The 19,911-nt window shown below is 39.0% G+C and overlaps 1 pseudogene; it reads right to left on the bottom strand.

Moving 5' to 3' along the window:
* Window positions 1–15,225: 15,225 nt before the first annotated feature.
* On the bottom strand, window positions 15,226–18,743 carry LOC109102457 (annotated as a pseudogene).
* Between the last annotated feature and the right edge of the window lie 1,168 nt (window positions 18,744–19,911).

Below are 19,911 nucleotides of genomic sequence, written 5' to 3' on the forward strand. Positions count from 1 at the left end.
AGCTTCTCTTTAGAGAATACAATACTGAATATTGTTAAAAACTTACTTTTTAACCATTGGCAAAGTACATTCTTTTCATACGCAGGTGTACATTACAGCCCCGCATGGTGTCCTCCTGGATGTGGGGCCCCTGGACTTTAGCTGCTGTGACCTTATGGAATAGTGGAGTGTCTATACTATAGATTGCACAATTTAGAATCTTAGGAGAAGCAGTCTGTCATTTGGGTATTGTTAGCTTACTGTAACATGAATATTCACTATTCAGACACTATGCTCATTTGGTGTACAGCTTTTTGTATAGGACTAGGGAAGTAAGCATATGTAAAATAGTTTAATAATTTGGAACTACATGCATGCATTTTTAGTAAGTAAAGAAAAAAATTAAATATACTTATCAGTAATTCAGGATTGTCCTTATAATTGCCAAACATGATCATTTTTGTTTTGTTTAAATTGAGTGATAATTTTGTAGCGTGAACCAGACAAATTAAAGATTCGAATTTTGTAGCGTGAACCAGACAAATTAAAGATTCGATCGGGAGCCTGGTTGAAACATGAGCCGAATTCCACAGAAAGGCAGGATGTTGTAAATCAACTCCCAGCACCACAGTCTGATAACCAACCAACTCTTTCAGAGAACAGCTTTAGAGAGCATCAGAGAACATTAACACACCATTAGAACAATTATTGACAATTTCAATTCGAAGAAGAGATTGTCTAATTTGGGGCAAGTAATCGAAGAAATGGACAGTTCTGACCCTCACATGTAAAGCCATGAGAGTAAACAAGAACGTTGGATTGACTTCCCCCCCACCTAGCAAGAACCAGACTGAAAATTCCTAAGGAGACCTGTTAACCCCCTCTGGTCTTCACAGGACATATCCTTTCTCCCCAGAATGGCACAGAGAATGCCTTCCAATGCATATATGCACCAAAATGAACTCAAAAAAGACTTCTAAATGGATATCAGTCCATTGCTCAACTCCATATCATACATGTAACCCCCACATTTGATTATAATGTTTCTAATCACTTATTGTGTATGTGCTTTTTAAATAACTCTTGAATAGCTTAAGGGATCATATTCATATTTAGTATGTGTGTGTTCGAATCTTCTTGCTTGAAAGGTTTCTGACCATCAGTTATTTGTCAAATGTATTCATATTCTTGTTATAGGAATCATGTCCAAAATTATACCCTGCAAGAGCGGGAAAATTCGGACCACGAGCTTTCTAAGATAACATATGATTTATGAATGGGTGGGACAAACATCGGAAGACCCTGAGAAAAGACAATATCTAATTGGTCAAGACAACATTTGAGGTGTGGCCAAAAGGCCAGTTTAAATACTCAGGACACCATCAAATTTTGCTTTTTAGCGTTTAGCTTTCGTTTAGCTTTTGCTATCAGTCATGCCGGCTTTTAGCTTTAGCTTTTAGTCATGCTTTGTCATCACTTTTAGCGTCCTTCGAGCGCCGTTCCAGCATGCTTCGGCATGCACGCCTGCTGCTACTTAGCCACGATGAGAAGAAACACCACCTAGTCTCGTCAAACTTTACTTCTTTTCTTTTCCGTTTGAGAGTTTCGTGTTCTGAGTTAAGTTTTGTAACGCCGTGTCTCCGAGTCTGACCTCGCGTGCCCGTCTGAAACTACAACCAGCCCACAAAACTCTGCATCTTCAGCCAACGCCCAACCACGGGCTTCCCAAGACGTCACTTCAACGACTACTGAACTTCCAGCCAATCAGCAACTCCGGGAAACCCCCTTTTTCAGCAACAAACAAAAGGGGAACCCCGTTAAACAGGCAACGCAAGAAACCTCCAGACTCACATCTGTGCTGGTGTTATCTAATATAATTTTAACCTCATTGAGGAACTCAGTGCGAGGGTTAATTAAGTGATTAAATGGTTGTTCATGTCTATGCAAATTCACATATTGCTGTAAACTTTGGGATTTCACATTTTCATTCTCTTAAACTCATTCTTTCCTAACTTTCTATCTTCCTGCAACTTGTGTGAGTGCGTGTGCTTATGTGTTAGATTAGTTTATATGTCTTAGATTTATCTAATAAAGCCTTATTCATATTGAAAAGAGAAGTATCTTGTGTTTTGTGCTTACAAGTTAATGTCTTAAAACTGCCGATCTTGTTACTGTGCTAATTAATAGTGTTTTCACTATACTTTGGATATTAATATCCAGCGCAGATTTGATGTTAAACGGCTCTTTCAGTGAATCGCTGGCTGTTTCATTGATCAGCCGTGAAACAGTGATTCTGTTCAAATTCCCTTTAAAATCAGTACTATTGATTATTAGTACTAATAAAGCACATATTAATACACATTAAACAAACTTTTTCAGACTACCCTAGCAACTTTTTCTTCCCAAAGCACTCAGAACAAGTTCAGCAATTTATAAAAAATGTTATTTGACAACTTTTGATAAGTGACTCAGACAATAAAAAAGCACTCATTTTCCATCCAAATTACACAAAAAGAGGAAACCATGATGCAGTACACACATCATGTGAATTGAGTTAGCTGCTATTTGTAGTCGTTCAAATTTAATAATAATAATAATAATAATAATAATAATTTAATAATTTTGCATTTATGATACACTTTGTGAGTAGCTTGTACTTGCGATTGTTGATCAGTTAGTACGCTGTAAGAAAAATGGAAAAGATACTTGTAATTTTTCAGGACATTATCCATTATCCATTGTAACCGTGTAACCCAAAATCACAATGCGTAATTTAAAATGCAGGTAAAAAACCAATACAGAAAATTTATTTCATGTTATTAACATACTGTAGCAGATTTCCCTATTTTTACAGACATTTCTTAGAGTGTAGCATACTAACTAACTACTAATACACTGCTTAAAGCATAATTGTTGAGAATGTGTAGTATTAATAGTTTACTAGCTATTAAAAAAAAACTTGTAATCTTTCAAAAATGTGTTCAACAATTCAATGTATTTAAAATAATTTATTTTTTAATAGTATATTATGCATATTATTTTACAAACAAATCTAAATGAACGTATATAAAATACAAACCCGATTCCAAAAAAGTTGGGACACTGTACAAATTGTGAATAAAAAACAGAAAACAGAATGCAATGGTGTGGGAAGTTTCAAATTTCAATATTTTATTCAGAATACAACATAGATGACATATCAAAGTTTAAACTGAGAAAATTTATCATTTTAAGGGAAAAATGTTGATTTTAAAATTTCATGGCATCAACATATCTCAAAAAAAGTTGGGACAAGGCCATGTTTACCTCTGTGTGGCATCCGCTCTTCTTTTTATAACAGTCTGCAAACGTCTGGGGACTGAGGAGACAAGTTGCTCAAGTTTAGGAATAGGAATGTTGTCCCATTCTTGTCTAATACAGGCTTCTAGTTGCTCAACTGTCTTAGCTTTTCTTTGTCCCGTCTTCCTCTTTATGATGCACCAAATGTTTTCTATGGGTGAAAGATCTGGACTGCAGGCTGGCCATTTCAGTACCCGGATCCTCCTTCAACGCAGCCATGATGTTGTAATTGATGCAGTATGTGGTCTGGCATTGTCATGTTGGAAAATGCAAAGTCTTCCCTGAAAGAGATGACGTCTGGATGGGAGCATATGTTTTGTTCTAGAACTTGGATATACCTTTTAGCATTGATGGTGCCTTTCCAGATGTCTAAGCTGCCCATGTGCCACACGCACTCATGCAACCCCATACCCATCAGAGATGCAGGCTTCTGAACTGAATGCTGATAACAACTTGGGTTGTCCTTGTCCTCTTTAGTCCAGATGACATGGTGTCCCAGTTTTCCCCAAAAAGAACTTCAAATTTTGATTCATCTGACCACAGAACAGTTTTCCACTTTGCCACAGTCTATTTTAAATGAGCCTTGGCCCAGAGAAAACGCCTGCGCTTCTGGATCACGTTCAGATCTGGCTTCTTTTTTGACTTATAGAGTTTTAAAGCCGGCAATGGTGAATGGCATGGTGGATTGTGTTCACCGACAATGTTTTCTGGAAGTATTCCTGAGCCCATGTTATGATTTCCATTACAGTAACATTCCTGTATGTGATGCAGTGCCGTCTAAGGGCCCAAAGTTCACGGGCATCCAGTGTGGTTTTCCCGGCCTTGACCCTTACACACAGAGATTGTTCCAGATATTCTGTATCTTTGGATGATATTATGCACTGTAGATGATGATAACTTCAAACTCTTTGCAATTTTTCTCTGAGAAACTCCTTTCTGATATTACTCCACTATTTTTGTCACAGCATTGGGGGAATTGGTGATCCTCTGCCCATCTTGACTTCTGAGAGACACTGCCACTCTGAGAGGCTCTTTTTATACCCAATTATGTTGCCAATTGACCTAATAAGTTGCAAATTGGTCCTCCAGCTGTTCCTTATATGTACATTTAACTTTTCCGGCCTCTTATTGCTACCTGTCCCAACTTTTTTGGAATGTGTAGCTCTCATGAAATCCAAAATGAGCCAGTATTTGGCATGACATTTCGAAATGTCTCACTTTCAACATTTGATATGTTATCTATATTCTATAGTAAATAAAATATAAGTTTATATAAATTATTCCATTCCTTTTTTACTCACAATTTGTACATTGTACCAACATTTTTGGAATCGGGTTTGTATATATTTTTGCTGAGACTTGATGTTGTGACACAATTTTGACACTGTACAGACTGATCTGTCACTTCATGTGCCTCTGGGATGTGAGAGTGTGTATCGGCATGGCTCTAAATGTGCTTGTGATTTGTTTTTCCTCAGGTGGTGCCTGTTGCGGTGGAACTGTCATCCTGCTTCATTGACGATGTTATACGATCTTGACTCATCTCATTTTGAAACAATGAGACCTGGTTGCTACCCTCTGTCTGTTTCAATTTGCACAGTATTTCCTGCATGTAGTTGTGGAAGGGCTTTTTGCTCCCACATTGTAATGAGACGCTTGCTTCTTTTGCAGGGTTTGGAGTGCCTGATAAACACCTTTGGGAGTAGTTGGTTGCAGGACTTTACTGGACTCTGGTAAGGTGCTCTTCATAACTCTTCCTATCAGACCCTGAGCTGGTGAGTAGGATGTACTAGTGATAGTAGTATTTCTCAGTGAGAGGAGAGTAAGGTGATGATCCACCCCTGATTGTTCTGCTTTTTTTTCCTGGACTGGAACTGTTGTCACTCTGAGTTGGAAACATCTCAACCATCTGTTCTATGTGTTGGTCATTCCAGGCCAATACAGAATTTTTCTGGCATGTGCTTTTGTGTGCTGCATTTCTTGGTGTGAGACATGTAGTTTCTGCAAAATGTAGTTTCAGTGTGGCTAACAGGCTAAAACTGATGAATTGAGGGATCCTGTCTTTTGTGTTTTCACAAGTAACTGGAGTGTACAGTCTCTTGCAGTAGGCCTCTTGCAGTAGCATCTGTAAGCTGCTTCAGCATTTCTTCACTGAAAGTCTCTGTTGCTTCAAGTGTATATATGACTCTTTTCATCACTGAGATCATCTGTACTTGTGTGTTGGCCTTCAGCGACGGCACGTGACAGTGTATCAGCAATTAACATGTCCTTACCAGGCGTGTATTACCACATGGCCCATGAAATGTGCATTGTTCACCTTGAACTGGATCTTGTTGGGGTTGAATTTCACATTGTGTTTTTTTTTTTTTTGCTCTCTCCATAATTTTAGCAACAATGACATCATGTTCTTGTTCTGTGGCAGCTGCGACAACCACTTGCCAGTAGCCGTCGTTTTCATCTAAGATGGGGAATGTTTTCTTTCCAGCAAGCTTGCACAATCTTCAGTTGTCGGAATAGAGAAGTGTTGACAAAGAAAATTTTTATTTAGGTCACAAGGATCAAGGCATACTCAAGTTCAAGTTCAGTGTCGACATACAGTGAAACGAAATGGCATGCCTCACAGGACCACGGTGCTACATAAATACAGACATAAAACAATGAAGTAAAACAGTATAAACCTATACACAACTAACCTACTGACAGATTTTGACTATAAATACTAATATATAAATATCTACCTATACATAAGCTAAAAAACAAAAAAATACAAACTATACAAATGCTACACAAACACTGTACCTATACACAACTAACCTACTAACAGATTTTGAATATAAATATACTATAAACAAATGATTACTTATACACAGACTGAAAAGAAAAATATATAGACTATACGAATGCTTCACATAGTACTGTACATGCGCAAAGAAAAACATCGTAAGTCAGGCAGCTGACTGGGGAACAGTGCAAGATGATTTGTAGTGCACGAACAGTGCAAGATGATTTGTAGTGCACGAGTATGTAAACGCATATTTGAGTCTTTGTGGGATTATGTACACACAGCAATCTGTGTGAAATGTGTCTAGTGCGCATAGAGGAGAATTGCACAAAATAGATTTGCATTGCACAACAAAAAGAATGTTTCAGACAGTTTTTCTGTGATGTGGTAAGGTTGGGGTGTGTGTGGGTGTGGGGGGTGGGGGGGTGGAGAAGGTGAGATGGTCCATGTTTCAGGAGGTATGGTGTTTGTGTGGGGTTTCAGGAGGAGGGTGGGGTGATTTGAGTTCAGGACTTTCACAGCCTAGGGGGAAAAAAAAAGCTGTTGAGCAGTCTGGCGGAGCGGGCTCTGATGCTCCAGTATCGTCTTCCTGATGCTAGGAGCTGGAAGAGACTGTGGGAGGGATGGGTGGGGTCCTTCACAATACTGTTGGCTTTGCTAGAGCATCGTGTAAGAAAAATTTTCAAGGATGGAGGGGAGTGGGGCACCGATTATCTTTGCAGCTGTGTTCACTGTCCGCTGGAGGGTCTTGCGGTCTTCTGCACTACAGTTCCCGTACCAGACATGCAGCCGGTCAGCACGCTCTTAATGGTTCTCCTGTAGAATGTGGTGAGGATGGGTGGAGGGAGACTTGTTTTTTTTCAGCCGGCAGAGAAAGTGAAGGCACTGTTGTGCCTTTTTGGAGAGTGACATGGTGTTGGTGGTCCAGGTGAGATGCCACACCATTCAGCCAGCTGTGCCACTTCCTCTCTGTAGTGCGTTTCATCACTGTTGCTGATGAGACCTACCACCGTTGTGTCATCTGCAAACTTGATGATGTGGTTGGAGCTGAACTTGGCAGTGCAGTCTTGGGTCAGCAACGTGAAGAGCAGTGGGCTGAGCACACAGCCTTGTGGAGCACCTGTGCTCAGTGTGGTAGTGCTCGAGGTGTTGACTGACTGAGGTCTTCCAGTTAGAAAGTCCAGGCTCAGTGTGGGTAGTGCTCGAGGTGTTGACTGACTGAGGTCTTCCAGTTAGAAAGTCCAGGATCCAATAACAGAGGGAATTTTTAAGGCCCAGCAGGTTTAGTTTCTTAATGAGCCGTTGTGGGATTAAGTGAAAGTGAAAGTGTAAGTGACATGACATACAGCCAAGTATGGTGACCCATACTCAGAATGTGTGCTATGCATTTAACCCCATCCAAGTGCACACACACAGCAGTGAGCACACACACAGCAGTGAAACACACACTCGGAGCAGTGGGCAGCCATTTATGCTGCGGTGCCCGGGGAGCAGTTAGGGGTTCTGTGCCTTGCTCAAGGGTACCTCAGTCGTAGTATTGCCGGCCCAAGACTCGAACCAACAACCTTCGGGTTAGGAGTCAAACTCTCTAACTACTAGAGACCATCACTAGGCCACGACTTTTCCCCCATTATTGTGTTGAATGCTGAGCTGAAGTCAATGAACAGCATTCTGACATTGGAGTCTTTATTTTCTAGATGGGTAAAGAGCCAGGTGGAGGGTGGGAGGAAATTGCATAGTCTGAAGAGCAGTTTGGACTGTAAGCAAACTGGAGCGGATCAAGTGTGTTGGGGAGGCTGGTTTTGATGTTGTGCATGACTAATATCTCAAAGCACTTCATCATGATTGGAGTCAGTGCTATGGGATGGTAGTCCTTTAGACAGGACACAGGTGATTTTTTTTGGTACAGGTATGATGGTTGTGGATTTGAGACATGTGGGGACGACTGCCTGGCTCAGCGAGGTGTTGAAGATATCTGTTAGGACATCCATCAGCTGTGCAGCACAGTCTTTAAGTACACGGCCAGGTATGTCATCAGGACCCGCACCCTTGCGTGGATTAATCCTAGATAGGGTCTTCCTTACGTTGGCTGGAGACAGATAGAGCACCTGGTCGATGGGAGGTATGGGAAGTTTTTGTGTAGGTGTGTCATTTCGCATTTCAAACCATGAATAAAAGTGGTTGAGTGTATCTGGGAGGGATGTGTCATTATCACATGCCTGTGGCGGGGGTTTGTAGTCTGTGTTGGTCTAGTGATACTCATAATGACCCATTCTTTTTTTCAGGGACAACAAGGCTGTTGACCCAAGGAGTGGGCTGGGTGACTGGCGCTATAATGTCTGCATGCAACAGCTGATCTAGTGTGTCCTCTTCAGTTTTGCCCAGCACTGCTAAGGGAATTTTTTCTGCAGCCACGTATGACTGGGATTGCTTTTGGATTGACATGGATATTATGTTCACCCAGAAACTGACCAACCCCTTCAAAAACTGTTGGATGTTGTGCTATTCTCTCCTCTTTGGGAGTAGAATGCTTGATTACAACAGTCTCAACTCTTTTCAGCAGTTGCATCCATTTACATGCTTTCTTACCAAGTATTGGAATGGATGAGTGTCTGGTGATGTAAAAGGGTATGCAATCTTGCACTTTGGGTGTGACACACTGAAGGTTGGCCACACCTTCTGGCTTTAATTTAGTTAAAGGTATAAGAATACACCCACTGGCCCAAAAAGCGGAATCCAGCAACCTGGTCAAAGGTTTAATGCGTATTCAGTCTTTTTCTTGCGCTTCAGAATTGATCAGGATTTAGTGTAAATTTTAGTGTAGCTCCGTGTACAATCTGACTCCAATTTTAAGTGATCACTAAGTTTAGACAATGTTTCTAATTAAAAACAGATCACAAAGGTCAATTATGTATTAATTTATGTATTTGATTATTCCAGACTCACTATACTTCCAATTATCTGTTCACTGGGGACCTAATGTCTATTAAGTCTCACGTTGGCCTTACGTTGATCTTACTATCACAAACTCCCCAGTCTGATGTTAGTCAGAGGGTGTAGGTAGACTAATACCTGTTTTGACTGCCGCCTACTGCTTGCTTATGACAAAAAGTGTAGTTCACTTAGTCCTTTCCCGTACAACTTGCTAACATCAATGATGGCCAGAAATCATAGGGTCTCCAATGATGTGCCTACTGCTCCTATCATTCATAAGCCTTTAGATAGTGGAGTCAATATGCAATTACATCTTAAATGCATTTAACACAACACCACAGTTGTGGTCAAAAATAAAATGAAAAATCCTTCTTAAGCAAGTCCCTGTACAGCGCTGCCGACGACTTAACCCGAATGAAGCAATAGAGATTGCTAATGTGTTGTCATCATGACGTATTCCCAGTGGTGAACGCAAAGCATTTTGGGAAACCGCGGCACAAACATAACACGCCAGACTTCTATGCATGGAGGGAAGAACGCTGTTATAAACTGGAATAGTCGTTCTCACGATAGAAGTGGCGTAAAGCTTAAGAACGGAATATCCTTTTATCGTTTTCCAGCATGGAAAAATAATAGTACAAGCCATGTTTCAGAGGTGACAAAAAGTTGACGAATGGCATGGATAACGTTAGCAGCAGTAAGGAGCCCAAGATTACCTTCGATAACACTCCACACGATGGTGTGTTCAAAACATTTTCACAAAGGTAAGTTACAATTACTCTCTGTTAATGTTATGTTGTGGGCAAATAACCAGTTTGTTTTGTTTGACTCAAACCAGACCATTAGATTTGACGTTAGGCCACTGTTAACTGTTAAGTAGCATGAAATGGCTAGAAGATGAGCTTAAGTTACCAACGTACTAAAGCGTAACGTTAATCAGTTTTAAATGTTGTACATCTAGGCTACATAGCAATTTATTTGGTGACTGTGTTTGCAGGCAAACCCTGCCTATGAAATGTTGGAGTGTGATCCTGACTGGACCCCTTCTCTGTACCTCGGCCATACTGAGGTCAAAGCTACGAACACAGACCGGTTCAAGCCCTTTTGGAGAATTATATACCATGCTCACATCTAATATGTAAATGTTTATTGTTTTCCAAAATATTTTGTAATGTCTCTTCTCACATGTAATGATTTTTTAGCCATGTCTGTAAATAAAATACACGAAGACTGAATGAAATTCTGCCTCCTTTATCTGTATTAAGGAATAATTGTGCAAAATCAGTGTTCTTTGGTTGCAAACACAAGTACATAACTTAAATAGTAGTAACAATCCAACTTAATTTCAGTTTCTTTACATATTTGACATGTAAATACATTTAAATGAATACATTTACATTATAAAAAAGTCCATAGAAAACTTTGTGTGTGTATGCACTAACACTTAGTATCGTGTAGTTGTAAATATATGGGTGCTGGAAGTTGGGCAACAGTTAGACGTCCCTTGACCAGTCGCTCTGCTCGTAAGGATCCAGTCCTTTGATTCCCTTTTTTTCTCGTCATATCTCGTCTTTGCATTAGGATTTAGTTTTAGGCGGTATGGTCCGACAATGTTTTCTTTAGTCCGCTGCATTTTGTACGATTATATTCTGTTTTTCACGCTAATTTTTCATTATTTTTCATGCCAGAACACTAGCCTGCTATGCCAGCCCAGGTAAACTGGCCAAACATACCCATAATTCTTTGCGTTCTGATGACGTTGCCCGCCCAGTTGGTCACATGTCTTAGCGATCTCTATTTGATGGGCTGCTCGTGCTCGTGCTCGATCTTGCCCTAACTCTGGTTGATGTGAGCGGGCTATTCCAGGAGTTGTGCCCATACAAGGAATTCCGCCCTTTATGACGTTATACAGCGCCACACTTGAAAAAAAAAAAAAAACAAATCTTTCCTGATGAGTGTCTTCGGCACAGAAATACTCTGTTTTTTAAACTTTGTCCATGTTTAGCATGAGAATTCAACTCTTTAACAGTTTAAATAATTCAAAATGTTTGAAATAGCCTTAGACCCTCCCCTTAAAAAAAAAAAAAGCAAACATTAAACTTATAACATTATTTATTGTACTAAACGGTACTGGTCTGACGAAAAGTGTGAGGTACATCTTTATATCTTTATACAGTCTTTATACAGAGATTTTTATCTGTATAGATAAAACAGTTTTTTTATTTTCTGTTTAGACATTATGTAGCATCGTGTGTTTTAATCTAGTTACTGTTGATTTGACATATTCATTTGAAAGCACATTTGTGTTTTAATCTAGTTACCGTTGATTTGACATAGCCTATTCATTTGAAAGCACATTAAAATGGCTGTATAGCGTTCTCTAAAGGCTACAACATGTAATGTCAACTACATACAATGCCAACTTAACAACAATTTCATTCTACTGTTAAAAATGTGGTATATACATGTCGATTTTATGAAGAAAAATAAAGCGATCTGGACATATATATACATACACACACACACACACACACACACACACAGTGGGGGAAAATTCATGTGATCCCCTGCTGATTTTGTAAATTTGTCCACTTACAAAAGAATATTAAGGGTCTGTAATTTTTATGGTACCTTTTTTTTTTTTTTTTTTTTTTACGTATAGCGACAGAATACCAACCAAAAAATCCAGAAAAAAACACATTATATAAAGGTTAGAAATTGATTTGCATTTCAGTGAGTGAAATAAGTATTTGATCCCCAAGCAAAACATGACTTAGTGCTTGGTGCAGAAGACCCTTGTTGGCAAGAGATTGAAGATTATTACCTTAGCAGCAATAGGTGTACAGTTCAAACTTAGTTCAAAGTAATAATAACTGTAATTGCAGTCTGTTTTACACACAAAACTATCATGTGATACCAGAAGACTTGGAATATAGCACATAAGTCGTATTGATTACTTTTATGACACATTTATGCTATTTTTGAGCTTGACAGTAAACAGTCCTCATTCATTTTCATTAAATTGACACTACACGTTCGCACAATTTTGGAATAACATGACGGTGAGTAAATTTGCACCAGTATTCACATGACAAAGTTTACAATTTCACCTGTTTTGAGATTGTGGGTTGGTGGCCACAAGGTGGCTCCAAATCATTGTTCCTTGCTTGTGCCACTCTGGCTGATATAAACAGTGGTGATATTAGCAGCAGTTAAAGAGATAATTGCATTCATCTGTTTTACACTAACTTAAACATGCAATGTTCAATCCGCCCCAAACTACACATGTTTGGTCCTAGCCTGAAAACATCTACATTCCAATATTCAGTTATAATTTATAGTGCCACCTATTGGCAAAAAGAAATGTCATGTTTTACACTAACTAAAACATGTAATATCCAATCTGACCCTAAGGGCCCTATCATACACTTACGCAAGGCGCTGCGCAAGTGTTTTTGCTAGTTTCTGCCAGACTATATATATATATAGACACATTTATTTTTCTTTTTTTTTAAACATTTTTTTGTCCAATAACCCTTCTATACCTGACTTTATTTATTTTTTTTTTCACAGTCTTGTCAGTCTTTATATTTTTTATACATTTGATCTTTTCACTCTTCTGTATAACAAATAATTTTGTTATAACAAAACAATAAAATGTATTAAAATATTTTCATATCCTTTAAAATGTTTGACTTTTTTTTTTTTTTTGCTGCTGCTGCTGCTGCTGTTTTTAATATCATAGCATGTCTGTTATCATCAGCACATGCTAATAACTTACTCTGTCAACACAATAAATGAACACCCGGAATTAGATGACAATATCCAGACACAAATGCTTCTGCAATATGTAAATAGCTCATTAAATAGGACTCAACTCAAAGGCTTGTGTATAATTGGTCAGGAGGTCCTGAACTGTCATCATTCCAGCTCAATAAACATACTGGAGGGTCTACATTGTTTCCCATCCTTGGTTTAACTTTCTTGACATACAGTAGATTTTTGTGGCAAGATAAATGAGAGACAGAGAGACAACCATTAAGTTTCCACTTAGACATTAACAGGACTACAGTGGACAAAAGAGGATTATCAATGATACATTTGTTAATAAATAGTATGGTAAACAAAAATAAAAATGAAAAAAGAACAACGTAAATCACAGAAAATTTCTTCAAAATATAATTTTATTTACAACATCTGTGCATTTGTATGAGGCAAAAAAAAAAAAAAAAAAACAAAACAAACATTGTTTTGCAATGGCAACTGGCAATTACCAACTTCACATCTTAAATATATAGAAATCAAAAGCTAAACACTTCTTAAGCTTCCCACCCCCCCCCCCCCCCAAAAAAACAGAAACAAATACATCTGCCACAGTCTCAAGCCACAGAGCAGATGAGTCTGTGTACTCGTTAGTTTCCCAGTCAGCTTCCCATGGATGTGGATCTGTTTATGACACCTTGTAAACTATGGGCCTTGAGCTACTGGTCTTCAATGGGAAGTTAAATTTATTTCCCACACCAATGTCTAAACAGCGAGCTCTGGACTGATCGTGGCTAAATATATCTTGGTTAAGGAGTTATGGAGTGTCTGGGTACAAGGGACAAGATGATCAACAAAACTATTTAAAAGATATAAACAAATCCTAACAAGACATCAGTACTTGAAAAGCGATTGATAAAAGCGGCATACAACATCACTGAGTATTTCACACACATACTACATGAGAAAAGGGATAAATTATTACAATTAATAATTTGATTTTAAATTAATTTATATGCTTGTATACCCATATTATTTGCACAACAACATCATAAAGTATAACATACTCTGTATAGTGTATGTAGGCCTATGTACAGTATCGCTATACAAAGTCACCTAAATAATAACAAAAAACAAATAAAATTAATAAATAAATAAGCTTTATAATCATACAAAGCAGCAGACGCAATTTGTACTCCAACAACAGTAAAGTTAATAATAACATCAGTAATGCAAAGTATGCGTCAGTCATGGGAATAATCCTGGCAGAAATTATCAGGCTGAAAAGTCTTGTGAAGGATATCTGTGGGTGGCATGACCTTGCAAGACAGTTTCCATTCATCCTCCCGCCCTAACGGTGATAAGGGTCCAAAAGGAATAGAGGAATGACAGAAGACTACAGGAGGAGAGCGATGGGGAGTAAATTATGTGTCTTTTGTAAGGTCAAAAAGTAGATATGATATATAACTCTCCTCATTTCCAGGACTCAGTTGTCTTCCGCCCTCCGTGCAGCTTGGAATTGTCTTTGGTCCTCACACACATGTTTTTTGGACCTGACACCTTCTTATCACGGCCGTGCTTAGGGGTGGGAGCGCAGCTTGCACGGCATGTGGTGCAGGAGGGGGTGAAAGCCTCCTGTATCCCGCTTGTTGATGTCATCTGTTGCCAATGGAACAAAGTGTACAACCTGCATCCTTTGTCAACTGTCCCATTCTTATATCTCAGCAGTGACATGCTGATTTGTAAATTAATTCCATAGTAAAATGCAGATAAGGTTTCAGTATGAAGAAATGTTACTGAAGAAAAGAGAATGGCAACTGATTTAAGAGTAATTCTATATGGTTTTGAGACATTTCAGAGGTTCTTTTCCGGTGTCTCTTTCATGATCATCTATTTACTGATTTCATAATTGCATGGATTATTTTGTATTTATATCCACAGGAGTACTTCTAACAAAAATGTGTTTTGCATAATTCACAAACACATACATATGGCATATTAATTTATTCTTGTCCTCCATCTAATGTAAATGAATTTGGAGTTTTCGAAATGATCAATCGAATGCCTGAGGTTACTTTTTTGCATAAAACACACCTAAACCATTAATCGCACGCCACACAACCTTTCCTTTACAGCCTTTCATCACTCTCAGCAGCAAAGTGTGCATCCTTAAAACCAGTTCAAACACAATAACCATCTTTTATACAGACCCAGATTACACAAAACTCTCAGTAGCCAGCTGTACATACATGTTTCTGTTTTTCTACAGAGAAACCTCAAAACTCAAGCTATAATATGATGAAATCATTTAATTAATTTCATTAATTTCATCTTCCACCCAGAGTGTTGTTTTTTGCATATGTGTAGTTTTAGCTGTTCCTGTTTTCAATTTAGAATACAATTTTAATACGAAAGTTATTTCAGAATCTTTCTGTCAAATCTGTGTGTATGCATGGTTAATGAATGAGACCATTTGCCCTAAAAGTGTTTCACAATACTGACAGCTAACTGTGAATATCCAGAGTAGGATTTTGTTCACAGACACAATCGAAAGTCCAGACTGGTCCGTTCTGGTGTGTTTTACCACTTCCCTCATTTACAAGATTTTTCTGACAACCATTTCACTTTAATTTTGACAGTTCATATCAAATGCATTCTGTTAGGCAGGAAACTACATATTGACTCGGCAGTGTCACGACAGATATGATATTGAGCTTTGTGGAAACTGGAAACAGGCCATTTCACAGGCTTCTTGTCTCTGGTAGTGTCACTGGACTGACCCCGTGGTTCTTGAGTTCGCTGCCATCACTAAAAGCACCCACTTAGCAAGGGCTTTGCTGACGCAAACGATATGGCCAAGTATGTAACGAGTTGAAGTTGATATAATCTCTGACTTAAACTTCAGTCTTTTCTGATAAGAACAGTTCATTTATCCCCGCTGATCTTGAGGCGTGTCAAGTGGTTCAATTATTGTCTTATGTTCCACCCAATCCTTATTCAGCAGGGATGAAATGGTCACCGTTCCCACTAAATTTTGTATTATGGCCCCTCGTCACATGGCTCTAGAATTGGCAGGTTCCATTCATTTCATGACTCCTGTTAACGTTGTTAAGGTTGGGAGTAAGAGCTCATCCACTGCCATTTGAAAGAAACTTGGTATGTAGGCCGTAGACAATAACTGTCTTTTAGTTTCCTTCCAATTCAATCTCTAAGCTTTTGGCCCAGCTTCACCCCACTTCCCCAAGTCCATTAAATACTATCTGCATCCACACTTAGCAACCACCATACCTTCATATTTATACTGATATGTCACCACACCTGCATCATCTAGGTAGAGCAGGGAGATGGGATCTAGTTCAGTGGGTACGCAACAAGCCCTGGACACTCTTTGTGGACTTTTCAGACTGACCAAAGTTTGCACAATGGCATGTTTTGTAGGTGTAACATGTTTGGTCAAAGGGTACATGCACATCCACGTACACTCAAAGGCTTCATAACCGGAGGGCGCTAGGATCCAACTGTCCCAGCCGATCTCTTTGAAGTCCACATAGAGGGAAGTCTTTTTACACTGGTTGCCTTTGGCATTGCGTCGGATTCTAGACGCTGTGTCATAGATGAAGTTAGAGCGCATCTGTATCAGAGCTTCCTCGCTCTGCTCCTCTATCTCATTCCCATCTTTTTGACCCATAACTTCCAGGTCATCCCAGAGACCGTTCAGTTCTAGGTCAAGGTTGTCTTGAACACCCAGCCCAGTGGTCTCATGGTGGATCAGTTCATTCAATTCTCGTTTGTCTCCGCGGTGGTCTCCGCTCTGGTCATCAGAGAAGACGATCATTAAGGGTTTGTGTTTTGTCCTCAGGGCTGGTGTCAATGTCCATGTCCCCTCCTCTGGTGTTGCCTTCATCCTTACCTTCAGCTGATGTCAAACTCTGAGAGTTCAAACTGGCTATGTGGACCTCCAGACTGTGGGTGGTGCCATAGTCTGATTTCCGCCAAAGTTGCACTGCAGCGGTCATGTCAAAGGATTCCCACCCATTATCTGTACCGTAAACCTGTCGAGATGCCAAACTCCACTAGTTCTGTTTCTTTCTCATGCTTTGTTTGATTTCCTCCCCTCAATATTGTCCCCTTTTATTTGCTGACTGCTGTTCGTTTCAAGATGTTTTTTCATTCATATATGGTGACTTTTCTGTCAACACCAATGTATTTGTTGCGGTCAGTCTGGACCAAAGTGTACAGTCGGAGCTCAGCTGCAGCAACTCTTTCGTGATGTGGGATAGACACGTTGAAGATAAGTGGGTGCCGTCTCACCCCACCAGGTCCCACGCTACATGGGGAGGAGTCTGTAAAGAACAACACACACACACACATACACAAAAATTAGGAATTCAGATTCTCAGGTTGTCATTAAATCTACCATAAATAATACTTCAAATACATTACAATAAAATATACAAATATAATATAATATAATATAATTAATATAATATATATATATATATATATATATATATATATATATATATATATATGCACACACATTAAATACATTTAATATATAGTAATATTATTAGACATTTTTGGGGTCATATATATTGTACATGTGTGCACTTGGGCAAGATTAACTGTCTATTTAATTAAAATGAATGTAACTGGGTGAAAATGAGGTCATCCACTTTTGGGATGCATTTCTAGACAACATGAAGATTATATTAAATTTCACAACACAACACAAATACATTTAAAATTTATTTTAATTGTTCAAATAGTTATTCAGAGATATTAAATTTGCATCAAAGTGCTATTATTATAATGATACAGTACACACCCAAAAAAGCCAGCTGTTATTATATTTTCTCAATTAATTGTACATAATTCATCAAGCATTAGTATTTTATTTTAATCAATGAGCAAATAGTGCACAACCAAAAAATGCATTTTAGATAACTTTTCTAGAATTTTATTTTATTGCTTATTTTATTACTTTATTGTTAATCATTAATTTATTGTTAATTCACTTTAAATACTAAGTTACCATTTATGTGTTTTTGTATTACATCCACAATAGAAAATAAATTATTTTATTGCTATCACGATATTTTACATAAACCAACAAAAATTCCCAGAATACAAACAGTTATACAGTCCTTCATGGAAAAATAAATATGCAGTTACCTTCATTTTTAAAGCTGCGTACAATGTTTGCAGAAGGCATTGCTGTCCGGTCACTGGCAAAGCGGTTATAGAGCTCCAGCATGTATTCAGGGGGCTCTACTCGAGTGGTCCCTGGCTGCACAGGGGGGCCGGGACGTGTCAGGTTAAAAGTGCGTAGAAACTGTCCCTTCAGGGTCTCCAGCAAGCTCTGCATGTCCACCTCACTGTCCTGCTCCAGGAGTGAAGGATCCAGAACCCCTCCATGTCCGTCATCTAACCCTGGAGCAGTGTGGAGCCTCTCGGGGGAGCCGATAGGGCTACTTTGTGCACAGAAAGACCCCCAGGAAAGCAAGAAAAAGGCCAATAAAACAGATGTGCTGGATGTACACATAATCCAAAAGTAATTCCTGCTGGCACCCATGATGTGAGGCAAATGAGGTCTGTATCAGCTATAGGTGCAGAGTTTTACAGGAGCAAAATCTAGATCTATAGATTCAGTGACAAATGCCCCTTATTTGAAGAACTCAACCCTTTCTTCTGGATAGAAGGTCAATGCTCGCTCCAGTACAGAATGTAGGAAAGAAAAGCCGTCCTATGCTGTTTTGGTTCTTATATGTAGCCGCAGACTGGTCACTGCATTAAAGTGCCTCTATTCCTGACCTCTGAGCATTTTCATTACGTGAAAGTGATGTCCCTCTGTGGCATCTTTTTTCAAATGTTTTTTCATCTCTCTCCCTCACTTTTGCTCTCTCTACTTTCTCTCTCTGTCCCTTATCTACAAACTAGGAAGCTCTGCATTTCTAGTGTTCATAGTGTCCCAGTGTGTATGTGTGTGTGTGTGTGTGTGTGTGTGTGCGCGTGTACCGTTATCTGCTTTCTTTTCCTTAATGAGGATTTTGTAAACATTGCTCTGATACGTGCAGAAGCCCCTTCCTTTGTTTGGGTGGGTGAGCCAGGGCAGATTTTGGACCTAGTGTTTATTTGTTTTTCCGATGATTTCCTATGAGTGTTGGGGACTTAAGTTTATTGACCATTTCTTTTTGACAAATGTCTGAAGAGTGCCTCCATATCTTTGAACAAGAGTGGATAAATATCTGTGGTTATGGAAATTGAAATGAGGTGTGAGAGGTTGCAGGATAGACTGTGCCACTTTTTGCCATTGCAGTTCTGTAATCTGTAAATCTGTGTCTATCTCAGAGAGGTTTGTAAGCATCAATTGCAATGAAATGAGTACTTGAAAGTCAAATACTTCCTCATGGGAAATAAATAAGAAGTTGTTTAAACTGTGGACATAAGACTGTAACTTTTTTCGAACACAAACAAAAGCTACTAAGAATTCAGTGCATGTGGATATTTTGTTTGTATTTCCACTGATTTCTGGAGCATCTTATCATCTGTAGGGGTGTGCACCAGGGTGCCTGCTGAAAAGCTTCTGTGCTTACGGCAAAAAACAAATCGCTCATTCAGAAGTGGAGGGAAGCCCTTATCACCCATTCTGAGGGGCTGGCACAGCTCTGTGGCCAGTGGAAAACGTCTCTAGAGGCTCAGGATGTCAAGTACTTAATAGAGGGACTTCATACAGTGGCATATCCCAACTCTGCAAAACTGTATTGAGGTAATTATCAGAAGAATGCTTCAGTCAAGAAAAATATCTACTTCCAATACTTGCCCAAGATAATTTCAGCCTGTCTGATCTAAATCTGTGTTTCCTCTAATCTGGCACAGGATCTAGGGCAGTGGTTCTCAAACATTTGGAATCCAAGGCTGTTCAATGACAACGGTATATATAAATGGACAACAGTACTGTATATTCATATAAAAATGCACATGCATTTTTGATTTACTTTTGCAGGTCTAGAAATAAAGAACAGTTTTATGCATAGGCGGAGGGTGAACCAACTCTAGGGTAAGGCTAAAAGCAGCCAAATCTATTAAATCCAAACATCATGTCTATTTAGGCA

This window comes from Cyprinus carpio, chromosome A5 (assembly GCF_018340385.1).
Source record: "Cyprinus carpio isolate SPL01 chromosome A5, ASM1834038v1, whole genome shotgun sequence".
Classification (NCBI taxonomy): domain Eukaryota; kingdom Metazoa; phylum Chordata; class Actinopteri; order Cypriniformes; family Cyprinidae; genus Cyprinus; species Cyprinus carpio.